Below are 12,170 nucleotides of genomic sequence, written 5' to 3' on the forward strand. Positions count from 1 at the left end.
AGAGTTCTTCTTCAAGTTAAAAGCAAGTAGAAGAAGCTTCTACCTCCGAAAGGGATGAAGAAGAGAGCTCGCATCCACCCTCAACCCTAGGTAACTCAAGCAATTTAAGTTCAATTAAATTACACATTATGTGCTTTGAGTGTAGGGAACATGGACATTACAAGAGTAAGTGTCCAAAGAGGGTAAGAAAGACTCCACCGGCGCCAAAGGTCAAGGAAGCCGGAGTCCCGAAACGCAAGGGCAAGGAGCACATCGTGTGCTTCCAATGCAAGCAAAGGGGACACTATAGGAGCCATTGTCCGAGGGGGAGGCAACCTCACAAGGGCAAGAGACCGGGCACATCGATAGGGGGAGCTAAGGCAAACCCTAAGGTAACCTCTAAGGTTCATTTTTGCAATTCTAATAAAATGCATGCTAGGAATTTTATTGCACTTGTCGATAATAACAAGCATGATAACCTTAGGAATCAATACATGTGCTTAGGAGCTAAACATGTGAGTCTAGATAAGGATAATTCTAGAAAGGCTAACCCTAGGATCAACCCATCTAAGGCTAAGGATAACCTAGGTAGGAATCCTAAATCAACTAGACATATGCCTAAGAATACCTCAAGGAAGAGTGATAAATCAAAAATTGAGGTATTAGAGAAGGAGAATCAAGTCTTGAAGTCAAGACTTGATACTTTGGAAAAGGCTCTTAAGAACTTGGAGAAGTCATCTCTAGGGTTTAAGGGTCAAAAACCAATGTCCAAGGACAAGAAAGGTTTGGGTCACAAACCTAAGTCCCAAGTGGTCAAGCCCACTTATCACAATGTTCCATTCGATTATGGAACAAAACCTAGGGCTAGGAAGACCACCACCAAGGTCACAAGGGGAGTCACCCCTAGAGTTGATCTTGATGAGTCCCAAATGACCAAGGCTTCAAAGCCTAAGAGGGTCATTAGGAGGGTTGCTAGGGAAGTTATCCCTAGTGAATATTTAGTGAACCCAATGAGCTCAAATAGGTATTGGGTTCCTAGGAGCATCTTCTCTACCCCATAAATGGGTTAGAGAGTGTCAACTCCAATAAGAAGGGTAGTTAACCCAACTTTGAGGAAATTGACACTCAAGGAGCATTTTCAAGGTTTTGTGAACTTTTGAAAATGAAATGGAATTATCATTTACTCCTTGGAAGAGTAAAATGTGCCATTATGGAAAAGAATGATTTTAATTGGCACAATTTGGGAAAATCTAGAGAACTCTCGAGGAAAAATGAAACATGCCAAGTTTTGAGGATAAATTTGATCTTTAAGTGGCATGAATTAATCTAGAGTTCAAGAAGTGTCAAAATTAGGATTTTGGCATTTTAGGGCAATCAAGGGTTAAATTTTAGGTTAGCAAAGTAGTTAAGGATACTTAGATAGGTAATCTAGGTATATTTATTTATGCTAAATCTTGCCATGATTGGTTGCCCTCACATGTCATGACATCATATTTAGTTTTATTATCATTTGAAATGTCATGATAATGCTTAGGCTAGGTTATATGTCATGCTTTATTTAAGTTTTCAAACTTTATGCCATGACATCATGACGTTGGCACATGTTTTTACTTATGATATCATTATATGTCATGTCATCATCTCTTGCATTGTAATCAATGAAATTGATTTAAGGACAAACATATAATTTGATATTGAGATCAAATTGGTGTTTAGAAAATGCATGAGAACTTAGCCTAAGTTGACCTTAATCCATATCTCACATCAAATTGACTTAAATGTGGTTTGATACACCTTAGATGTGTGTGAGATATTAGGATCATGAGTTAGGATCAAGGTGCATAGTTCTTGTACCTAGATGACCCTAATTCAAGAGATTAAGGATCATAGGGAAAGCTTGTGTACAAGTCATGTACATCTAGCCCTAAGATTATGGTCCTAAATTCAAATGGTTTTAAAAGCATTTTAAAATTGATTTGAAAAACATTGATGAAGCTTTCCTAGTGATAGCATTCATCATTGAACATTGTGATACAAAGTTGAGCTAAACTTGAACTATTTCAAAGTTTTTTTTTTTTTTAACTTTGTATCAAGATTGAAAAATGGAAGTTATTTTCATAGAAAACTATTTTTCCATGATAGTATATGTTATGAGGAATGTATCCTCAAAATTTCACAATTTTTCGAATTTTCTGGAATTTTCTAGGAGTTTCTGAATTTCGGGAAGGAAATTCAGAAATTCTGTATCAGTCTGTGGACCGATCAGAGAGGTCTGATCGGTCCATGGAGAGTCTGGATCGGTCTGCGACCGATCCAGAAAGCGAGGATCGGTCTGGGGACCGATCCAGAGGGGTCTGATCGGTCCGGGGACCGATCAGGCGTGCTAAATTTGCTGATTTTCGACTGGTTGTCTGAAATTTCAGTTATGGAAGGTGGTGTTTTGGATTTCTAAAGGTTTGGAACTCACAAAGACATTGTTGGTGCAATGGTCAAGGGGGAGTTGACCTTTAGGGGGAGTTTTACCTAATTGTCAAGGGGGAATTGACTTTTAGGGGGAGTTTTTACTCCTTAAGACTTTTGAGGATTAGTGATATGGGCTTATCACTAAGTTGATTGTTGAGTTTAGTATCAAGGGGGAAATTAAGAGTTTCAATGAAAGGTATGAGACTTTCATTAGGAAGAAACTCTTGACCTTGATACCCTCCTTTTTCTTTTTGATGTGTGTCAAAAAGGGGAGAGTGTTCATTGGAGAATTATTGGAGAACCCAAGTTAGGTTATCGGGTTAACCTAAGCTAGAGGAAGAACATTGGAATTCTTTTTGATGTATGTCAAAAAGGGGGAGAATTATTGGAGAACCCAAGTTAGGTTATCGGGTTAACCTAAGGGGAGAATGTCCAGAGAATGTTCAAGGAAAGAACATTGGACATTGGAAGATGGTTGGAAAACCTAAGTTAGGTTATCGGGTTAACCTAACTTGATTATGGGTTTTGTCAAACATCAAAAAGGGGGAGATTGTTGGTGCAACCTTAGGTCAAGGTTGACCTGGTTGACCCAACTCGAGGTGACTTGACTCGAGTTGTATTTTGATGTTTGACTTGGGAAGATTGTCGGTGCAACCTTAGGTCAAGGTTGACCTAGTTGAGTTGCATGTTGATGTTTGACACTCGTGAGAGAGTTCTATTCTTGATATGGGACAAGAATAGATGTTTGGGAGGTTATTGGTGCAACCGTAGGTCAAGGTTGACCTGGTTGACCTGATTCGGGAAAAGTCCAAGCAGGGAGCTTGGCACTGGAAAAGTCCAAGTATGGAGACTTGGCACTGGAAAAGTCCAAGCAGGGAGCTTGGCACGGGAAAAGTCCAAGTATGGAGACTTGGCACGGAGAAGTCCTGGTGAGTGAAGCCAGGCAGTCGGGAAATCCTGGTGAGTGAATCCAGGTGAAAATCCTAGTGAGTAAAGCTAGGTGAAGGTGAAAGTCCTGGTAAGTGAAGTCAGGCATTCGGGAAAATCCTGGTGAGTGAAGCCAGGTGAAAATCCTGGTGAGTGAAGCCAGGCAGTGGAAAGTCCTAACTGGGATGTTAGGCAGTTGGAAAGTCCTGGTGAGTAAAGCCAGGCAGAGGAAAGTCCTAACTGGGATGTTAGGCAGTTGGAAAGTCCTGGTGAGTGAAGCCAGGAGTGAAGCCAAGCAGTGGGAAAGTCCTAACTGGGATGTTAGGCAGTTGGAAAGTCCTGGTGAGTGAAGCCAGGCAGTGAGAAAGTCCTAACTGGGATGTTAGGCAGTTGGGAAGTCCTGGTGAGTGAAGCCGGGCAAGGGAAAATCCAGATGGATCAAGGATGATCGGACATCTGGTGTTGAGAAGGTCAAGTAGGTCAAAGGGTGACCGGATACTTGACACAAAGAGAAAAGTCCAAGTGGGTCAAAGGGATTGACCGGACACTTGGTGGGGAGTCTTAGCAGGTCAAGGGAGTGACCGGATGCTAAGCATGATGTACCAACAGGTCAAGGTTGACCGGATGTTGGTTTGGGAGACTTGGGACTTGGTTTGGGCAAAAACCAAGCTCTGGATCGGTCTGCAGACCGATCAGAACTTCCCTCGAAAGGTGACCATCGGTTCTGTGAGCATACTGATCGGTCTGGGGACCGATCAGCATGAAGCCTGATCGGTCTCCACGACCGATCAGAGACGCAGCCGAGAGAGGTGGGATCGGTCTGTGGACCGATCCATCTGTGGCCTGATCGGTCCACAGACCGATCAGGAAACGAACAGAAAGTTGGGCGACTTTATGTGGAGGAATCTGATCGGTCTAGGGACCGATCAGCCCAGGGCCTGATCGGTCCCCAGACCGATCAGAAGGGTCCTGGACCGATCAGGGTGGAGCCTGATCGGTCCACGATTCGACCGTTGAGTCACAACGGGTCGCTCCGTTTCTCCGCTGGCTTCTGTCTTCGCTGTGCAGGTTCGCAGGTTATAAAAGGAGATCAAGGCTTTGGTGCGACTTCTTCTTCTTCCTCACTGCTGAGATTAGAGCTTTGCTGAGCTCTCATTGTGCTGAAGCTCTGCGTGAGTTTCCTGCTGGTTTTCTAGCTGAGTTTGGATCCTAGAAGCTGCTGTTTCATCTGGGTTCCAATCGACAACAAGAGGCAAGCAAGTGTTTTTACATTCCTGTTGTTCTTGTGTTCTTGTTCTTCTTGTACTCCTTATTGCTGTTGCAAAGATTGTGGTGAGGTTTCTCCACCCCGAAGGAGTTTATATTAGCCGGTTCTCCGGGGTCTCATCCACCGACGGATTGATAGGGCTCGTCCACCTTACGGACACGCCGAGGAGTAGGAGTATCATCTCCGAACCTCGTTACATCCTTGTGTTAAGGTTTGTCTTTCTTCTCCTGTTTTCTTTCTACGTTGTATTTCCGCTGCACTAACCTAATCGTAGGAAGAAACGCGAAAGATTGGGGTCGGCTATTCACACCCCCCTCTCTAGCCGTACAAAGGATCCCAACACTATCGGGTATCGTAGACCTAGTTGGATTTCAACCTGATGTCAGATCCTCCAGACCTATCATCTCCTGCACCCTTGATAAAGCAATTAGATCAAAAAAATATCTAACTTAACTCACTTGTCATTTATTAAAATCTAAGTTAGATCATTAGTGTAGACTATACCAACAGTCTCCTCAAGGTCAACTCTAAGGATAACTTCCCTTGTAATCTTGGCTTGACTCCTAGACCTAAAGTTAGTTCCATAACCCTCTGAAACTCTATGATAAGAGACCACTTTTTCCTTAGACGTAGGTTTGTACCCCAAACCCGTCTTTCCCTTGGATGGCTCTTGCTTTCCTAAACCTAGGTTTGACTTCTTTGACCCTTTAACACTATTTGCCATTTTTTCTAGGGTCCTCTCAAATGTTTCAAGTCTTGACCTCAAAATATGATTCTCTATCCTTAAATTTTGATTTTTTTTTATTTCCTTGAGCATTTCTTCTTTTAGGCATGTATCTAAAATCTTTAAAGTTCTTACCTAAAACATTTTCTACCTTCCTATCATTAGGTATGGTAGTCCTAACATAAAATGATTTGTGATTTTCCCTAGGTTTTTCATACTTCCTATTTTCATGATAAATAGGATTAAAATAATAGAAATTATTTCTATCATGCTTTTTATTATTATTTAAATAAGCACCATTAACTAATGGTACCTTAGTTTTTCCCTTTGAAGCTACCCTTGACTTGAGCTTCCTCGTTTCTTCTAAGTCAAATTCCCTTCCTTTGGATATTGACTTCGATAATATTCTCTTTGATTGCAAAAAAAAAACATACAATGTACTCCTTGCCATTGCGTACCACGGGGTCGACCTCTTTTGGTTTCTCTTTCATCTTGAAAGTCATTTTAGCCTACTTCTTCCCCAATTTAGGATATTTGCTCTTATAGTATTCTTTTTTTTCCCTACATTCAAAACATATAATGTGATTTTTATTTTGATAATTTAAAATTGATATACCTTTGCTTTTAGGGGTACATGTAGTTCTTCTTCATTTGACCCGAAAGTAGAAGTTTTTTCTTTCTCCAATGTCAATGATTAACGTTCCCCCTCAATCCTTGAGGTGGATGCCTATTCAATTTCTTCCATGGATGTTGAGCACCTCTTAACCTCAGAATTTTCTTCCTCTTAATCCAATGAGTTTCCTTTTTTGGATTTTTCTTAATTTGGCAAAGTGAAAGGATCTTCATGGAGCTTGGTCAATTTCCTCTATAACTCATTGGCATCTTGATACTCTTCAATCTTGCACAAGATGGTGCTCAACAATAAATTAACCAACACTTTAGTTACTTTTTCATTGACCTCACATATCTTGATTTTCTCCTCAGTCCATTTTCTCTTTGAACCTCTTGGAGCTTCATAGCCCTCCATTAGAGTAAATCATGGCTCTATCTCCATCATGAAGTAGCTTTTGACTTTTGATTTCTAAAGATCGAAGCTTTCCAATCCGAATGCTGGAGGTGCTTGAGTGTCATATCCAAATCCATCTCGGAAATCCATTTGAAGTTGAGCTCCTTAATGATGAGTCTTTGACAATTGGAATTAGGACTTCAAGTTTCAACTTCTTCTTCTTCCTCTAGCTCATTGCTCTCTCGGTGATTAATCTAATGAATAGTGACCTTACTCTAATATGACTTGTTAGGACACTTTAGGAGATAGAGGGGGTGATTACTTTAATCGCTTCATTGATGATTTGTTACAGCGGAAAATTTGAAACAATTACTAACACTAGAATTTACTTGGTATCCACCTCCTTGAGATAAGTAATCCAAAGATCCACACAGTATACACACTACACTATGAAAAACATTCTTTTTCGAAAATAATCCAAAGGTGGGGAAACCTCTTATAAGTTCACAACAAGACTACAATGAAAGTAAGAAGTAATATACAATACAAATGAAAACCTTATTTGCTTGATCTCTTGTTGCTTATAGATGCCTCTTGAAGTTTGGAAAGTGCAATATCACTTCTCTTCCACAACCCAAGCACTGACGATGAAGAGCGGAGAAGAAGAAGTTCATTTGAATCCTTGTGAATGCTTTTATATCCACGGATTAGGGCTCCCAATCGATTGACCTTACCCCCAATCAATTGCCACATCATATCTAAGCAAATATAGCCACCCAAATCCCCAACATTTCTTTTCTACTTCTCCCAATCGATTACGAGAATTCAATCAATCATTTGATCGATTCAGGAATCCACTGTTCGCTCGTGAACTTCTCTCAATTGATCAGTCAATCAATTCACTATTTTTCACGAACTTCTCTCCCAATCGATTACCTAATCGATTGAGTGACTTTAATCAATTGCCAATCGATCCGAGGCCTTTCTGTTTTGTAAAGAAAAGCTCTCAATAGATCACCTGATTGATTGGCGCAACTCTTGATCAATTACCCAATCGATCCATATGTCTTCTGTTTCACGAAGAAAGGCTCTCAATCGATCACCTAGTCGATTAGCTTTGGCCCAATCGATTATCCAATCGATTGTCCAACCCTAACTTGATTAACCCAAGTCTAAGATTTCCTTACCCAACCTCCGATCAACCGTGATCTATTGAAACTTCTTCACCGGTATTCGATCAACCTTTGACCCACTTGGACTTTCCATCTCTTGTTAATTTTCCGTTGGACTTCCGATCATCAAGTGCGGTCCTTCTTGACCCACTTGGATTTTCTCTTTTCTAAACATAGGTAGGGCTTTCCTCTTGCCAACGTGCGGTCCTCCTTGACTCACTTAGACTTTGCTTTACCTAACCATAATTAGGACTATCCTTTGCTAACGTGAAATCCTTCTTGACCCATTTGAACTTTCCTTTGCTGAATCACAGTTAGGACTTTCCTTTGTTAATGTGTTATCGTTCTTGACCCACTTGGACTTCACTTTAGCTAATACAATTAGGACTTTCCTCTTACCCTAACCTCCAATTAGGACTTTACTTAGCCTAACATTCAGTTAGAATTTTTCAGTCAAGTATCTGATCCTCCATGTCCTACTTAACTTCTCTTTCACATATTGTTAAGTATCCGGTCAACCTTGGCATACTTGATATCTATCTTCACATATTGGCCAAACATCAAAACTCTAGCTTGAATCAACTCGAGCTTAGTCAAACTGGTCAACCTTGACCTGAGGACGATTGTGTTGAATCGAGTTGCACGTGAGGGGGTGAATCACATGGTTTTTAAAACTTGTTCTTTTTGAATTTTTTTTTAAAAGATAAGTATGCATCAAAAATTAAGAAGAAAGATAATACAAGAAAACACAAACAATTTTACTTGGTTCGGAGCCTTCAGTGACTCCTACTTTAAGACCCAGGTCCTGCGGACCTATTGATGGGTATTCCACTAAAATACCTCTTCCGGTACTTCCGAAAGAGGGAATCAAGTACAAAGAAAGTTAGAACAAGTGCAACACCTTGCACTTGTTCTTTTGCAGTACTTAATTACAAAGAAATAACTTTGTTACCGACATGTAGGGATCAAAGTAAGAGCGCTCATGTGTTAGTGTCGGTCTGCCAGCCACGATCGGAAGTCCTCGGAGCAGTAGTCGAGCACAGTAGCTTTGCAACAAAGTCACAGCAGGAAGTTGAATCTCAAATTGATGTGCAGTAGCTCTTATATTAGTTGTGTTTAGAATCTTGGGCAAGACTACCTTATAAAGGGCATGGAAGCCACCTTCCATAGCCATTGAAGGTGCCTTCAACGTGGTAAATCTAATCCTGACTTCGTTGTGCCTTATCCACAATGGAGTCCAAAATTTATCCCTTGGAAGATGTCTTCAAGCCATTGAATGTGCCTTCCATGAACAGTGCGAAGGTGTCATCCAATGCTTGAAGACGCCTTCGGATACTATTCATCCAAAGGTTGTTTACTCCATTTGCCCTGCAAGTTGTGTTAGTCCAAAACTAAAACATTTAACATATAAAATAAAGTTAGTACATTGATAATACAAAGTAGTAATTAGCTTCTGTCCTCCCAGGAACAGGAACTAGTCAAGGCCTCATATTAGGGATCCAAAATGGACCTAACTTGGACCGACGTCTACTGTCCCTCAATCGGGGCACGTCCTCACGGAGTCACTCTTCTCTACTGACTTACCTTTACTTACCAATTTGTAGTCGGTTGACTAGCCTCTTGACCCACCAAGTCTTCATGCCAGTTGTCCGGTCCGTAGATCCAACTGGACTTCTGTCGGTTGTCCGGTCTCGCGGACCCAACCAGACTTCCTGCCAGATATTCGATCAGCCCGTTGATCTATCTGGACTTCATACCTATAACGCCCGAAAATTCTCAAAACTATTTTAGAAATATTCTATGATTTTTCTGGAATTTTAGGATATTTTTACAGAATTTTTAGAGTAACGGAAGTAGCAAAAATAAATAGAAAACGAAAACGGCCTAAGCGGAAATTGAACCCGAGACCTACGGTTTATGGATAATGTTAGTAACCAGTTGCACCCAGCAGGGCCGTGCTAAAAGGAAAGGGAGGCAATTAAATTTGTATTAGAGTTGGGCTGAAATTTCCCACTTAATATAAATAGAAATTTAAGTGGGGTTTGGTTTATTTTTAATTGGTTCGGCAATTTCTCCTCTTCACCCTAACCTCACGCCGCACCTCTCCCTCTTCTTCTTCCTCTCGGCGCCAATCCTAGGGTTCCCTCCCTAGGGCCCCAAGGTCATCTTCCGGTGACAACTCCGGCACGAGGACGCTATTCTTCACGAGAGGAACGCATAGACGCGAGAAGATTGTCGAAAGGGTCGTCTCCACCGGAATTCTAGCGAATAGAATTGTAAGGAAATTAGCGTACGAGGTAAGAAACCCCTCACCTGCAGTATAAGTAGCTTCCGTGTGAATTCCATGTCTTAGTTTAGTAATATGTAGACTATCGACACAAAGGATGCGAGTTAGCGCATACTAAGTGTTCGATTAAATTATTTAGCACAGAAAAATGCAACTTAGGCATTTTAATAGCTCAGTAAATGCAATAGAAGCATTTAAATAGTTTAGTTAGCCTTGCCACAGCATATATGGGACTACGGTCCAATGGGTGGGCACCCACAGTCGCCTCTAGGTTCAGATAACCTAGTAGAAGCAAGGTAAATTAACTAGCTATGATTCAGTATTTTATTTTCAGTAGTGGCACTGTACAGGATTAGATATCCATTGGGCTGGGCTCCCATAGTCGGTCCCTAGGTTTAGATAACCTAGTAAACCTTACTAAATTCGGGATTTACAACCCCGGGTCTAGTTAAGGATGCGCGCACAGCATGTACAGTTGCCGGACCCATTAGCAGTATGATTATGTATTTTAATCTATTATATTATATTTTTTCAAAACTCACAAAGATTAGTTATGTTAGTTGAGTTTGAATTCAGTTCCAGACTAGTTTAATTCATGTTCAGCTCAGTTTTCTTTATTGTTACACATGATAGTTATGGTTAGCTTAGTATGCCATGCTTTAGTGTTCATGTTCAGCTTTTATTACACATGTTTAGATGATAGTATGCCATGACTAGCTTTGATTTCTATGTATGATAACATGCCATGTTTCAGTCTAATCAGTGCACTCTCAAACAGCATGTTTTAAAAATATATTGCATCGAATGCATGTTTTAGTGAGGTAGATGGTTTCTTACTAAGCGAAAGCTTATAGATACTTTCTTTTCCTTATACTGCAGATAAAGGTAAAGGAAAGATGGACTAGCGGAGGCTGGAGGACAATGCTACGAAGATGTGTGTGGGAAGGAACTTGGAAAGAAGATCTTAGGAAACTCTAGCAAGTTGTTTAAACATTTGAACTTTTCAGTGTTTTAGTATTTTGCACTTCAGTATGTTAATTGCCATGAATTAGTTAACCATGCACCTGATCATGCTTAGAACACTTCTGTTATGATGTTAGAATGTTATTTGTTAGTGTTAGAATGTTTCCTAGCCATCTTAGAACATGTAATGTGATTGAGGCACGAATTAGTGCTGAAATCAGGGGTTCTGGTTCGAAATCAGAAACCCAGATCGATCTACAGATCGATCAGAGTTGGGTGGTGCCACTGGATCGGTCAGCTGACCGATCCAGTCGCGAACAGAGAGTTAGCGCCTGTTATGGATCGGTCAGCCGACCGATCCAGATGCGAACAGTGAGTACCGAAGCTCACTGATCGGTCAGCCGACCGATCAGTGAGCCACTGGATCGGTCTGCTGACCGATCGGTGGAATCTGGAATGACGATCCTTAGGGAGTTTAGCAAATTGAGAACAGCATCATTTCTCAAGTACCTTATGGACTTTCACGACCAGATTAGTCTTCCTTAGCATGTGTATCAATCCTGGATCGATCCGACAGCCCAATCGATTCATGGATCGATTGAAATGCCTGATTACAACTAGCAGAACATCCGAGAGGTATAGATTATCTTCCCTAGCATGTGTACAACTCCTAGGTACACCTAGAATATTAAGTTCAGATTTTACAGTAATCAGATTAGTAAAATTTTAATCAATCCAGATTTCCGCAATAGTAATTTAGCACAGCATAATGTAGCGATCGGCCTCACAGCCTAGTCAGTAGGAGGCGGGTCGTTACAGAGTGGTATCAGAGCAGTTTCCATACGTCCTACACACACATCAGCATTGTACCTGCAGCTTCCAAGTAAGAATACCTCTCACTTTGTATGTTTATTGCTTTTCTGTTATAGATAACTAAAGCATGCTTGTTTATGATAGTAGTTAACATGATAACAATAGTTTCTCTATTATGCTTGTGTTAGTCATGTATGTCCTGCATGTCTTTAGAAATGACACGAGGATGCCCAGCTAGAAGGGCACCAGCCACTGAGCCCCAGCATGAGGCAGGCAGTTCAGTGCCTCCCCCAGACCTTACAGCACTAGTGGCTCAGTTACAGCAGCAGCTAGCTGAACAACAACAGGAAATAGTCACCTTAAAGGCTAGTCAGCAGAACACTCCCACTGTCACCCCGGAGCTTAACTTAGCGACACCAGTGGTCTTAGAAGTTCCACCAGTCCAGCCTACAGCACCAGTAGCCCCAGCAGCAGTAGAGGCAAAGAGAGAAGCCTATTTGATCCAGTGGCAGAGAGTCAAGCCCGAGAACTTCTCAGGCACCAGTGAACCATGGGATGCACAAGCCTGG

Source organism: Zingiber officinale, chromosome 4A (genome assembly GCF_018446385.1).
Source record: "Zingiber officinale cultivar Zhangliang chromosome 4A, Zo_v1.1, whole genome shotgun sequence".
In the NCBI taxonomy this organism is placed as follows: domain Eukaryota; kingdom Viridiplantae; phylum Streptophyta; class Magnoliopsida; order Zingiberales; family Zingiberaceae; genus Zingiber; species Zingiber officinale.